The sequence below is a fragment of the Myzus persicae genome, unplaced genomic scaffold (genome assembly GCF_001856785.1).
Source record: "Myzus persicae strain clone G006 unplaced genomic scaffold, MPER_G0061.0, whole genome shotgun sequence".
Taxonomy (NCBI): domain Eukaryota; kingdom Metazoa; phylum Arthropoda; class Insecta; order Hemiptera; family Aphididae; genus Myzus; species Myzus persicae.
This window is the reverse complement of record NW_019104344.1, coordinates 727645-740644: the sequence shown is the minus strand read 5'-3', so window position 1 is coordinate 740644 and position 13000 is coordinate 727645.

Sequence of the window (13000 nt, the reverse complement as noted above, 5' to 3'; positions counted from 1 at the left end):
TCTGCGACGATATTTGAAAATATAAATGGTACACACGGTTTTTATTGAAGCTAAGACATGGTAATAGATTGTCATTGTCCCACTACAATGACGACGACGATACTGCGCATCTAATTTCTTTTTTTGTGTTCTTTTGACCACTGTCAAATATAATAATTAATGGTTTGGTGTTATATCATTGCTCGTTAATATTTTTGTATTGACTTGTGGAAAAAATTAATGTAAATTAATTAACTATCCACTTTATAGTTTATTGGGCTGCGTGTTATTGCGTTTTATAAAGATAACTAGCAACACTTGTTTTCAATGTGGATTTTATATTTAAAGCAGAGAATGCTTTTTGTGTTTGCTCATCGCGAACAAAAGACAGTTTTTGAATAAATAGTATTTTCAAAAATATTAAAAAAAAAACAGTTACATAATAAAATTAAAACTGTAAAGAATGATTATTATATTATTATTCGTGACTAAATCTATACCGTAAAAGATGATAAATTAATAACTCATCATTGTTTTTTTTTAAATTAAAGATATCTGCCCAGTGGGCAAATGTGTACCATCATTTTTTTTTTTTTAAATACAAACAAAAGAAACTTAGAAAACAATAATTGTTGATTCATTTTTCGTATAATTATTTTTGTACGTAATTCATATTAGTTATGTATATTGTATTCTTAAGAGCTAATTTTCAGGGTTATAATAGCTGTTGATAAAATAAAAATGATAATTTGAACGTACCTAATGATGCCGCCTCAATGTGATTGTGAATTTCTAAATATTACAATTTACAATACTAATTTTATATTTTATTAGTTTAAATACTAAAATTATGATATCAGGTATAAGCTAAACATATTAAAATTTAAAAAAATGGTGAGTTCCATAATATTATTACATATTATTTAAACACTATAATACATAAATATATCATTTCAAAACTTATAATTTGCATAAATCTTGTACAACCCTATTTTCGTTTTTAAATTAAAGCGTCAAATTCAATTTTAATAAAATAATTGTGATTTTATTGTTATTTATAAAATTATTTGGTAACGTAACAATGGGTATCACTTTTTAAAAATCGAATATTTTGCTACTGGTCTATAACACATTTTTGCACGTTTGAACAAAATATCACACAAAAATATAAAATTAACTAAAGAAAACACATTATGATACAGTTTTTAAAAAATGAAGAATCTAGAAATATAAATTACAGTAATGTATCTTTAATTTGCTACCTATATCGTTTTATGTTTTTACTAACATGTATTAAAATTTATTGGACAATAACTATTTGGAGGGACAGATGGAAAAACCAATTGAATTCTGGTTCCTGGGACCGTTTTTGATTATATAAATATTTAAAATTATTTTTAAGTTTGTTTTCGTTGGGCTGGAATAATTCTAGAAATTCTAGAAATTCTGGAAACTACTATAAAACTATAGTTTTGAATTCACATAAATTATTCATATGATTTTACATGGTAGATACGTCAGCACAAATACGCATGAATACGAATGTAAATAATTATAGACCCGGAAAATCTAAGTTTGAGTGGTTACCCAGTAACCGATAACTATATCTCTGAGGACATTTTGAATATTATATTTCTTTTAAGACATGCAGCTGGGTAGTCCATAGGGAATAATTCTGCCTTACCGGTGGCCCAGTCTACCCACCGGTGACCCTCATAAAATATACAAATATGAAAAAAAAACGCAATAATTTTGGGTCATTATTTTTTTATCAATATTAATATTATTGAAATACGTATAGTATACAATAACTGATATTTATTTTATGTTAAGAAACGAGTTCCCTGACCAACAAATCCATCAGATTGCCAAAAGTAAAATGTTTATAAAAATACAAAATTATGCATTAGGCACTTCATTAGTCTCCCTTTGAAGAATCATTTAGATAAAATCATAAATTATAATTTTACTTTAGGAGTACCTAAAACTTTATACATTTTTTTTTTTGATTGTCTTAGGAAGGCAACATTTTATGTTTTCATCACTATTATGTGCTCACCAAAAACGCATAAAGAAAGTTTGAACTATCTAAATTATAAATTATTTTTAATAAATTTTATAATATTGTACAGAGTGATTCACCGAGCATGTTTCATTCACTCCCGTGTTTTTTTCTACTAACGAGTTAATTTAAATTGTGATTTTTGGAACTTTTATATTAACTTAAATATGATATTTCCAAATAATTCGATTCTTATACCATTTAAGAATTTTCCTGATATTGTCCACCTTCGTTTTTTTCCACGAAAATCGCCCTTCTTCCTAAAAATTAAATCCTCAAACACCGTTAACAATATTAACAAATATATTATCGTATATTCATACATTTACATATTTTATATTATATGATATTAAGTTCTGAATACTTATTAGGCGATGATTAAATAGTGTATTTATTATATTAGTAAATAAATGTAAGTTGTATAACTGGCACATACAATCGATTTATATCTTACACGTCCTTAATATTTGATACATTGTTTACAATTCGAATCAATGTATATGTAATCAAAAAAGACAATAATTAACACTATAGAAAACAATTAACTGACATAAGATTGTAACTAACATATTATCTGCTGAGGTAATGGTTAATAATTTAATCCTTTTTAAAAATATTTTTATTCATCGCCTAATTTATCATTTATCATACATCAAAAATATAAAATCATATTAGGTAGGTTAAGAAGATTAATTATACTTGGGTGTTATAACAATTTGTAATAATTTTCACAGCCTAATTCTATAGCAAATATGAACATACAATATCTAAAAACATAGCTAGTGGCGCCCAGAATATTATCTTGTAATAATTAAGTTTTAAAATAAAATATAGACCAAGTTTAAAGTTCACTTGAATTATTTTTAACCGTCAAAGCAAATTGTTTGCAACTATGAACAGTTCTTTATTTAGTTCAAAAGTGATCACCACTTTTTGAAAATGATAATTTGTCATTATAATATTGTATAGAACAGCATGCGAGTTTTAAATATCAATGATTGTTATAACTTATAAGTTTATAACCCAAACCCAGAACCGATATGTACATACATCAGAAATAATGTCATGTTATAGCTATTTGTCGAAATTTTTTGCTAACCCTTAAAAATAGTATATGAGAAAATAACAATTTTAAATTGAAAACTATAAGAAATAAAATATAAGTTTCAAATTGCATTAAACATTAAATTTTCACACGGCGCCTTAGATAGGCAATTCTGCTACATTTTTTACACTATTCGAACATTTTGGTAGTTATTAATTATTATACAGTACCTATATTTATATATATTATATTATTTATATTATAATACATTTGGAATAAAAGTTAAGATCCATTATCGTTAATGTTCTATCAATAAATTTATAAGTGCAGAACACTGATTTTTATAAAATAACATACGTCTTAAATAATATGAAGTATGCATTGTATAATATTTAATCGAACTAAAATTTAATTGAATTTAACTTTGAAGTATTCATTATGACTTATGATTTAAGGTAATGTACAGCCTTTAAGTTATGAGGTATCAGTTATGAATTATGATGATTATCCAAAAAAAATAAACATGCAATCTAAAGTTTATTGTTAATCAGTACAATTGTATTTTAAGAATACACACTTTTTATACAAACAAAAAAATGATTATGCTATTTGATCGCCAGTTAGATTATACTTAAATTTTATTTGATGATGTGATAATTAATAAAGTTGCTTCTCTAGTGAATTCAACTTTAGAAGTGAAATTAAGATTAAAACTCTACATATATTATATTTATGGTGTTCTAAAATATATTAGCGTATTGTTTGATTTTCATCAATTAAAATAATGGCAGTCAGTGCAAAAGTTTTTAGAGTAGAAGAGTAGAAACTTATTTACTCAGACAATTATTTTTGAGTTTACATAAGACATTTCTTTTTTAACATTATTAATAACCTACGTAATAATTTTACTATACATTATATGCTGCGATATGTTTGTGCATTTCCAACCTCCGTACGTTTAACAGAGTACAAAACACATTGTGTTTACCGTAGGTAATCATAAAACAATACATTTAAAAACAAATAAAAAATAAAATACGGTAAAGCAAATATAGTAACATTATATTTTGTTGTTATGACTGTATCGTGTCGACATCGCATTTAGTCGTAAGCAAAAATATATCCAATCTAGGTTTCCACGTACAATAATATAGCGATGCACAGAAAGATAATTGAAGTACGTGTTCTTATAATGAGGTGGAGTATAAATGGCTTGGGTAGCAATGATTATTATTTATTTTAAAATTATTTTACGATTTGTTCAACGATATGTTATTAGAAATTAAATCCTCCCCACTGTGTTACCGTAAGTACACATAATTATATATGCATATTATACATAACCTTTTTAGGTTACTTAACACATCGCTCTCGTGTTAAAGTCATATAGCCATATTATATGCCAGGTGTGTGGTTATTCATTCGAACAACGTCAAAACAGCGATAACAATATGAAGGTTTCTAACCATTCATCATAATGCGTTACAGGACAGGTAATTAGTTTTATATCCGTAACTCGAGGAGAACAATATAATAAAATGCGTTGTATCTACCTACACATCATATTATAGACAAAATAATATTACAGTGCCGACACGAAGGCCGGAACACAATATTTTATATTATTATTCTTCTATTGGTAGGTACGTTCCGATAAAAAATAAAATATTAAATTGATAATCGCGTCGAATACGTGTACATCGCTATATACTATCAGTATTACGACACAACACCACAACACGACGTTTTAATTAAATTGGTATCCATATCTCCAAACACTGCGTCGTGCAACTTTTTCGTCGCAACAATCAGTTCTAGAAATGTGTAGTAGGTTTCGATATTTTATTATAATATTATGACAAATGGTTATAAATTATTATCATATATTACGGAAACCCACGCGCTATAATTCAAGTGGCAGTATAAAACGAAATTATTATTTAGTGTGAACGTATATATTTACAGATCGTTTATCATCGGCGAAGATTGATTTCGGTTAGATTTCCACTTTAGGTCTTTCGGGGATATATATATATACGGTATGTGTGAATAGACACGTATAATAAATTGATAAAAAAAAAAAAAGAAACACAACACAAACAGTTTATCGCTCTGTTTTAGAGTCCGGTTACACACGCTGTGTCTTGTACCATTGTAACATGTGAAAATAAATATATATATCATATTATACTCTTGGAATCAGTTTACTTGTCACCCGCGTAGGTACCCATATACGCAGCGTCGTGTGTAGTTGTGTTGTATATCGCCATCACGTGCGACGATAATCATTCGAAAATGAAGCGCGCCGGAAGGTGGAGGAGGAGGGCGTAAATAAAATAAAGCCACAACATCGATTTCAATTTGGGTTAGTTCCGGTAGTTCCGTTTTGCGAGTCCTAAATACGACTGTGCAGACGCTCTGTCTGAAGTCGGTCCATTTTCGGCGCACAACCCGTATACATTTTACCCCCTTGCCCAAGACTGTCCAATTTCACTTATATCGATCGCGTGCAGTAGAAAGCCGGCCTCTTGTGTGTTCATAGGAAACGTAAATTGCTGCCCGTGGTGGTGGTGTACTTCATTTTACTAGTATAGTTGAAGTGCTAGCGTAAGGTTCATCAGTGTTACTGCCCGACTCGAGTTTTCACCGCCTCGCGGCAAATAGGAATTTGTGACGTCTTTACGAGTTTTGTTTCGCCGGATAAATTTTCATTAGCGTTTTAGAGTGAACTTAGATAACGTTTCTCGTTTTTATCCCGTGGAAAACCCTTATGAAATATTGTTTTATATCTATCTGGTCGAATACTTCTACTCCAAGTTGCCCTAATAATTAATTATTAAATAATAATATGCTGTTTGTTTTCCTTTTTACCTATATTATGCTGTTTATCTGCGTATTTATACTTTTAAGTCAATATACAAATAATTACACATTTATAGTAAACACACAAATGTTTTTGTTGTACACAAAATGTTTAAAAACTTTAGAAACAGTCATTAGACGACCAGTATTAGGACTAATAAACGGTAATGTGATTGGGTAATTAATGATGTGATTAAATATTTTATCTTATAAATGTGCAGCTGTGTTATATGTTTTTTTCTGTATCAAGTTACTATAGATATAAAAATGTGCAAAAAAAACAATTAGAGGGTTTCCACATTTTTTAACACTTTAAACATTAATGTATATATTTTAATAGGTGCATAACATATAATTTGAAAAAAGTAAATTCAGATTTAAAAATCTGCTATATTTCAGTATACTATTGTCGTGCATGTGCAGCAAAATTACAAAACTATATTTTCTAGGCATACTAGGAGGTCTTAAACATATTGTAGATTAATTTATTATTGTAATGTATACGAAATCTTTGACTTTAGGAGCTTCTAAATTTAATGAATTGTATCAAAAATACCTCTTTAATTCTTTAATCCTGCACCTATACGTACCATTAAATTTAAATAAAAAGTAAACAAAAATCCTTTAAGCCCCGCGGTATCTACCCTAGAGATGCAATGTGCGAGATGCATTCTGAAACAAATACTAATGTTATATTTAAAAAAACAAATATAACGTCATGCTATATGTTTTAAACTTCCGTGTATTCGGATGTGAACCTGGTTTTTCGGTAAAATGTTTATAAAATATTAATAAAAACACTACTATTCTTGTTTGAAATCTTCAACTTCAGGTCAAGATTTTAGTTATTTATAGGAAATAAAATTTTAATTTACAGTGAAGAAATTGTGAAGAGTATTGTGTTAAAAGTGTCCATTATCAAACTCAAATATTTAATTAATAACAAAAACTTTTTAGGTACCAAACTTAATGATTTAGTAATAGAAAATATGAATTTCTATAAAAAATGCAAGAATCAAAATACTGTGTATAACTAAAATAAGAAATTAATCCGAGGTTTACCAACATAAAAATATCATGAAAAATTATGGTAAAACTAAGTATGATTATAAAAATAAAATTAACGTTTTCCAACATATCGAATTTCTCCAACAACGCGCTTAGACCCTTTCAACCAGTGTCAAGTCACACGTGTCATTAAAATTATTGTTCTACCTATTTTTCCCCGTGATTTAATTAATTTATATTAAAATTAAATGTAAATAACACAAATACTAAAGAAAAACACCTAATTTATAAATTATGTAACCGCAGTGATGTGGTAATCTCAAATTATTGAATTTCTATGCATATTATAAACAAGATATTTGAATTTACTTGACTTAATATATTTGTGTCTTACAAGCATAATTTTAATTTAGCAGCGTATCCCAATGTGCAACTAGTGACTCCCGGGTTGGATAACAGTGTGTAATGTATATAATAGAAACCTACAGATTGGTTCAGATGTGATTTCATAATACGCGATTATGTTGTGCGAATACAATAATAATACTAATTTAAATACGAGTATATAACATTGCCCTGTATTGTTCCGTATATTACTATGATAATTTATACAAACCCAAACCTATTCACTATTAATTTAATATTAATATCATGTGTCTTGCGCTCATAATGCGTTATTACGTTCCAACATTTAAAATGTAATAGATTGATAATGATATGATAAAAAAACTTATTTAAAAGTTCATCTATGTATGCATTTATTTAATTACAAGTAAAAAACGATAATACATTTATAAAAAAAATAAAATTTGTATAAAAATAAAATTGCCTAACCCGCCCCGATTAATAAATTTAGTTTTCTCAACAAGGGACAGTCGATGAATATTCAGGTCATATTTAATTGGATTCGAAAGCCCTTTTAAGTTGTGAAAGTGCACAAATGCTTCCAGGTATCGACGTTATCAAATCCTCCTCATTTCCCCCCGACCGAACATTAATGGTTCCATGTACAGTTTTCCACATATTTGTAAGTATAAAATCTCTTAAAACTTTTCACTTGAAAATAAAATAAATGTAGTGCAACCTTCTAGAACTAAGGTACCATTATTCATTACATTAAAACGTATCACTAAACACATTCGACTAATTTTTATGAAGAGGATGCCAAATCCCCGTGTGTTGTGTCCGTAAATTACAACATAATAAATTAAAAGTTCCCAATAATTCATTTTATCCGGTTATTTTTCAAATTACACCGAATTGGCACATTATACGAATTGAAGATAAGATTATTATCTAGGGCGTATCCTCAGTTTTTATTGATGTTTTAATTTTAAAAAAAGTCATCAATTTAAAATTAACAACAAATTTACAGTTTATTTGAAAATTGCTTCAAAATAAAAATATATCAATAAATACTTCCGAGGTGGCGTAGATAATAAGGTAATACTCTTAACTTTGCATTTTTTTTATAGGTAAATTTATCGTAGTTATAAAAATAATAGTGTAAAATTGATTATTTTGAAGGTACAATTTGCGATGTTATACTTTTGTAAGACAGAGAAAACAAATGCCAGTGTATAGGGTCCTCTGAATCTGTATCCCTTATCATAAATTTGATTTATGATTGAACTAATTAATTTAAATTAATTAAATAATGCTTTTACATTATAACAAATCTCAAATCATCAAAATAATATTTCAACATATTTCATGTATAGCTTGTAATTAATTATTATTATATAACATATTTGTATTCAAAATAAGGTATGAGGCCATATTAATATTATGATGAGAAATTAATTTCATAATAAGGAACAAGTACAATACGTTTTTTCTATTGAAAAATTGATACAATAAGTGCATATATTTTATAGAATTTATATTACTATTTTAAACTAAATAAGACACTGTGGAAAATAACATGTTCGGATGAAATAGAGGTACGTTAAACCAATGACTCAAACTGAAAACTTGGGAAAACTTTTAACACGAGAAAACGTTTCGAAAATAAAAGTACTAAGAGATAGAGTAGTATGAAGACAGAATACCTACCGCACACCTTTTAAAATGCAAGAAAGATAAAATAGTGAGTGAATATTTTATTAAAAATGTAAGGCTCTGAAAAATATGAATATCAATGACGTAAATTCAATTAATCAAACAAGTAAAACGACTAAAAAATAATTGATGAAAAATTTAAAGATTCTTAATTATTACTATGAAACTTTCATCGAGTACTAAATAAATACTGTTACCTAATATAGCGTAATATTAAACGTTGCACAAGGTTCATTTTTCAACATTTTAACATCACACCTTAGTAGCTAACACATTTTTAAATGGTGTGGTGAATTAATAATATAATACCTGTGAATGAAACAAAAAAATGTAATAATAATAAAATTATGTTTTGCACTAACATATTTTTGGTGGTCAGAGGTTTTTATAATACAACAATGTAACGTCATAATGTAATACAGCATTTGCGGGTTGTTTTGTTCAACGTATCATATAGTATTATATATTTATATGTACATACACATAACAACACTGCACATGAAATAGTAAGAGGTATAAAACTTCATCAAAAAATAATAAGTCTAACCTTATCCTAACCAAATAATTCCGTTTTTAAAATATATGAAATAAAATTAGATTTCAACTACCACATTACTCCAAAGCACGAACATCACACATTTCCAAAAACAAGCGAAACTCGACCACTTTGAACTTAATATCGGGATACATCCCGAATTATTAATTAGTTTTTGAAGGGCAGCTATAAAAATAACATTTCTTAAATGAGATGTACGCCTGAAAAATCGTGTTGTAATATATCGTAAATCTTATAATATCTTAGTATAAACACTCAAATAAATTCGTTAAATGTTTCAAATGTTTCCCATTGATTTGCGAGTCGTCTTTATCATAATACAGAGAATAATAATAATTATTTATTTCCTTTGCTTTAATTATTTGTAATAAATTCTTGTGTATTTGAGAATATAAAAAAAAATCGAATTTACACGAAACGTTATTCAAAGTGAACGCACGTGCAAACATATATTGTTATTATCAGGAAAACTGTTACATAAGTATACTTTACTATATTGAAAAACCAGCAGTCGGTGATCGACAAAAAGAGAATGTGCGTTTAGAAAATACCAAACAGCTACTTACATCTCGCGGGAATAAAACCGGGGCCTGTAATACACTTTTGGAATATACCTTGAATTTTGTTCGAATTTTAAATTTATTAATATACTCAAAAAACTTGCCAAAAATGTAAAATGTGAAAGACTCATATTATGTTGGTACCTGTAACTGGGAATTAGGTTACCACACACGTTATGATTACTCTAATCATCTCAGATAATTAAATATTCTATATTTAAATGTATCGTGATAAATCTGTTCTATCGAAACGCCGTATAAAAATAATATAATTTACAATGGCCAGAGAAATTCGATTTTTTCCACATTTTTAATTTAACAAGGTGTGTTACACTGACACCGCCGCCTACAAATTTTAGATTCAAATCAAGAGCTTTCGTTTCAACGGTTTTTTCTCTCAATTATAATATTGTGAGTTCGTTTATTATTCAATAATTGTAAATTCGATGTTTATATTTTATTTATTACATTTAACTCTCAATACTCTACCAGAGAAACAACTATATATTATCAATAACGATTAAAGTAAATTTGTTATAAATGAATATGAACATAAGTGGCAGTAAACACAGCTGCAGACGTACACCGGGGAGCCATCCCATCCAATCTGCAACAGGTGAATTTCCCGCAAAAATCGAATTTTCCCACGAAAGGATTAGGCAAGTGCAGCACTTAAACCGACTTGTCCATTAAGCTTATAATGCAGTTATACCGTAGGCAGATTGCTCAATCAGGTTCGATTTTCCCAAACCTGGTCGCACCGAGTTGAATATATATTTGTACCAAACTGATGTATCAGAAACTGCGACTTCCACATCCCACTCATCCCGGTATTTAAACAACCGATAACTAGATATTACAATACAGTCAATCCACCGTGCATACAGTCTCATATCAGAATGGATATAGTAACATGGATTGGATACTTGCAATGATCCACCACGTGGAAACTACGAAACCTACACGGCTACACGAGCACATGAGCAGAATATTATATTACTATACAATAGAAATTAGAAAAGAGATTTAATTCAATTTACTAATATTAAGGGGTGTGTGTAATTTTCACCAAAAATAAAAATTGGCTCCACTTTTTAAGCTGTAGAAGACATCTGCACGATATAAACAAAAAATAAATAGTATCGTACAAAATAGTCAAAATCTCACACACCCGTACGACAAATATATTATCTGCATAACGATAGACTCGATAGAGGGTCAGAGTTTTTGTGTTAATACATACAACCCTATATACCTATTATCAGTGTTGTAAAGAACTTGAATTAAAGTAATCAAATACTTTAATAGTTCTTTTTAATTTATATATTTCTATTTAAGTATTTATCATGTAACATAAAAATAAAAATTGAGAATGATATGTACAATACATTTTACAAAAATATAATTTTTACTGTGAATTATACTCAACTGAAAATTAAATACTTCGATGAAACTAAACAGGTAAGTATTTTAAAGTTCTACCTAATGATACGGTGTAAAATATAACGGTGTGTACTAGTTGCGGTCATAATCAAAAATTACATACTAGTTGCGGTCACCCCTCAAAAAGGTTACATACTAGTTGCGGTCATCCATCAAAAAGGTTACATACTAGTTGCGGTCATTCAAATAATAATAACTAAGTATACTAAATAATATAATAAAATATAGTTTATATGATGATTAAATATGAAATTAATATTTCGTTTATTTATTGAATTTAGAAAAATGTATTAATCAACATTTTCCTTCCCATTTATATCGAAAAGATAAAAGACTTAGGACTGTCTACACTATTATTTTTTGTGTAGTTATGGTTAAAAATGTTGATACCTACTTATGTTTATATTACGTGGTTAAACTTGTGTCAAAATATAGTATATAATAGTAAACTTGTGTCAAAATATAATATATAATAGTATAATAATAATAATAATTATAAATTTTAACATTTTGTAGGTATAAATTGAAAGGAAATAACTTTACAGATAAGTAGTGGTGTTCCCACATATATACACTGTGTGCATTATATACAACTATGATAAGCTATGACCGCAACTAAGATATTACCTAAATTGGTGTGACCGCAACTGTTATATCTGTTTATCTCAAAAATCGTCATGACCGCAACTAGTATGCAGCCAAATATAACATTCACAACAAGATTAACGTAAAACATGAAAACCGGTTCAATTAATATATTAGGTAAAACAAAATGTTTTATACAAAAATTGAAAGTATTTGAGCGTATCCATAAATATTTTTTTAGTATTTGTATTTGTATCCGCTTTTTTTGCTGAATATTCAAATATGTATTTTGGAAATTTTAAAAATGGCCTATCCACCGCTGCAGTTATGAATACGTCAACACAAACGTGAATAATTAGGCAATTCGTATCTCGAATCGCCATCAAAAGTGTTTAAAAGTAATTTTTGAAGTTATCCCAGCCCTCACCAAGGTCATCCACCTATAATATGACGATCATTTATCACGGCACGTAGTAGAGTAATCTAAAAGTATGGTAAAAAAAACCAATGATAAAAAACGCTTGGTCGAGTGAATTAAATCTACTATTTTAAATATTCAATACGAAATATAGGTACATAACATTATAACAAAATAATCTCTAGTGACGCATGAGCGGTTTTCGTACAATATTCAAGGTGGAAAAACGAAAACCTAATCAATCTCGTCGGATTTTTCAGTTACTCTGCTGACCCTTGAATCATGCATATGCGCAGTTCGTCATCCTCATTTTCACGTCATTCACCAAGCAAATGCGATGGGCCTTTTCTGTAACAAGTTCGACTCAGGCGAAAACCCGACCCGAGAAAATATCTCTCCTAGCAACTTCGTCGCATTGTGA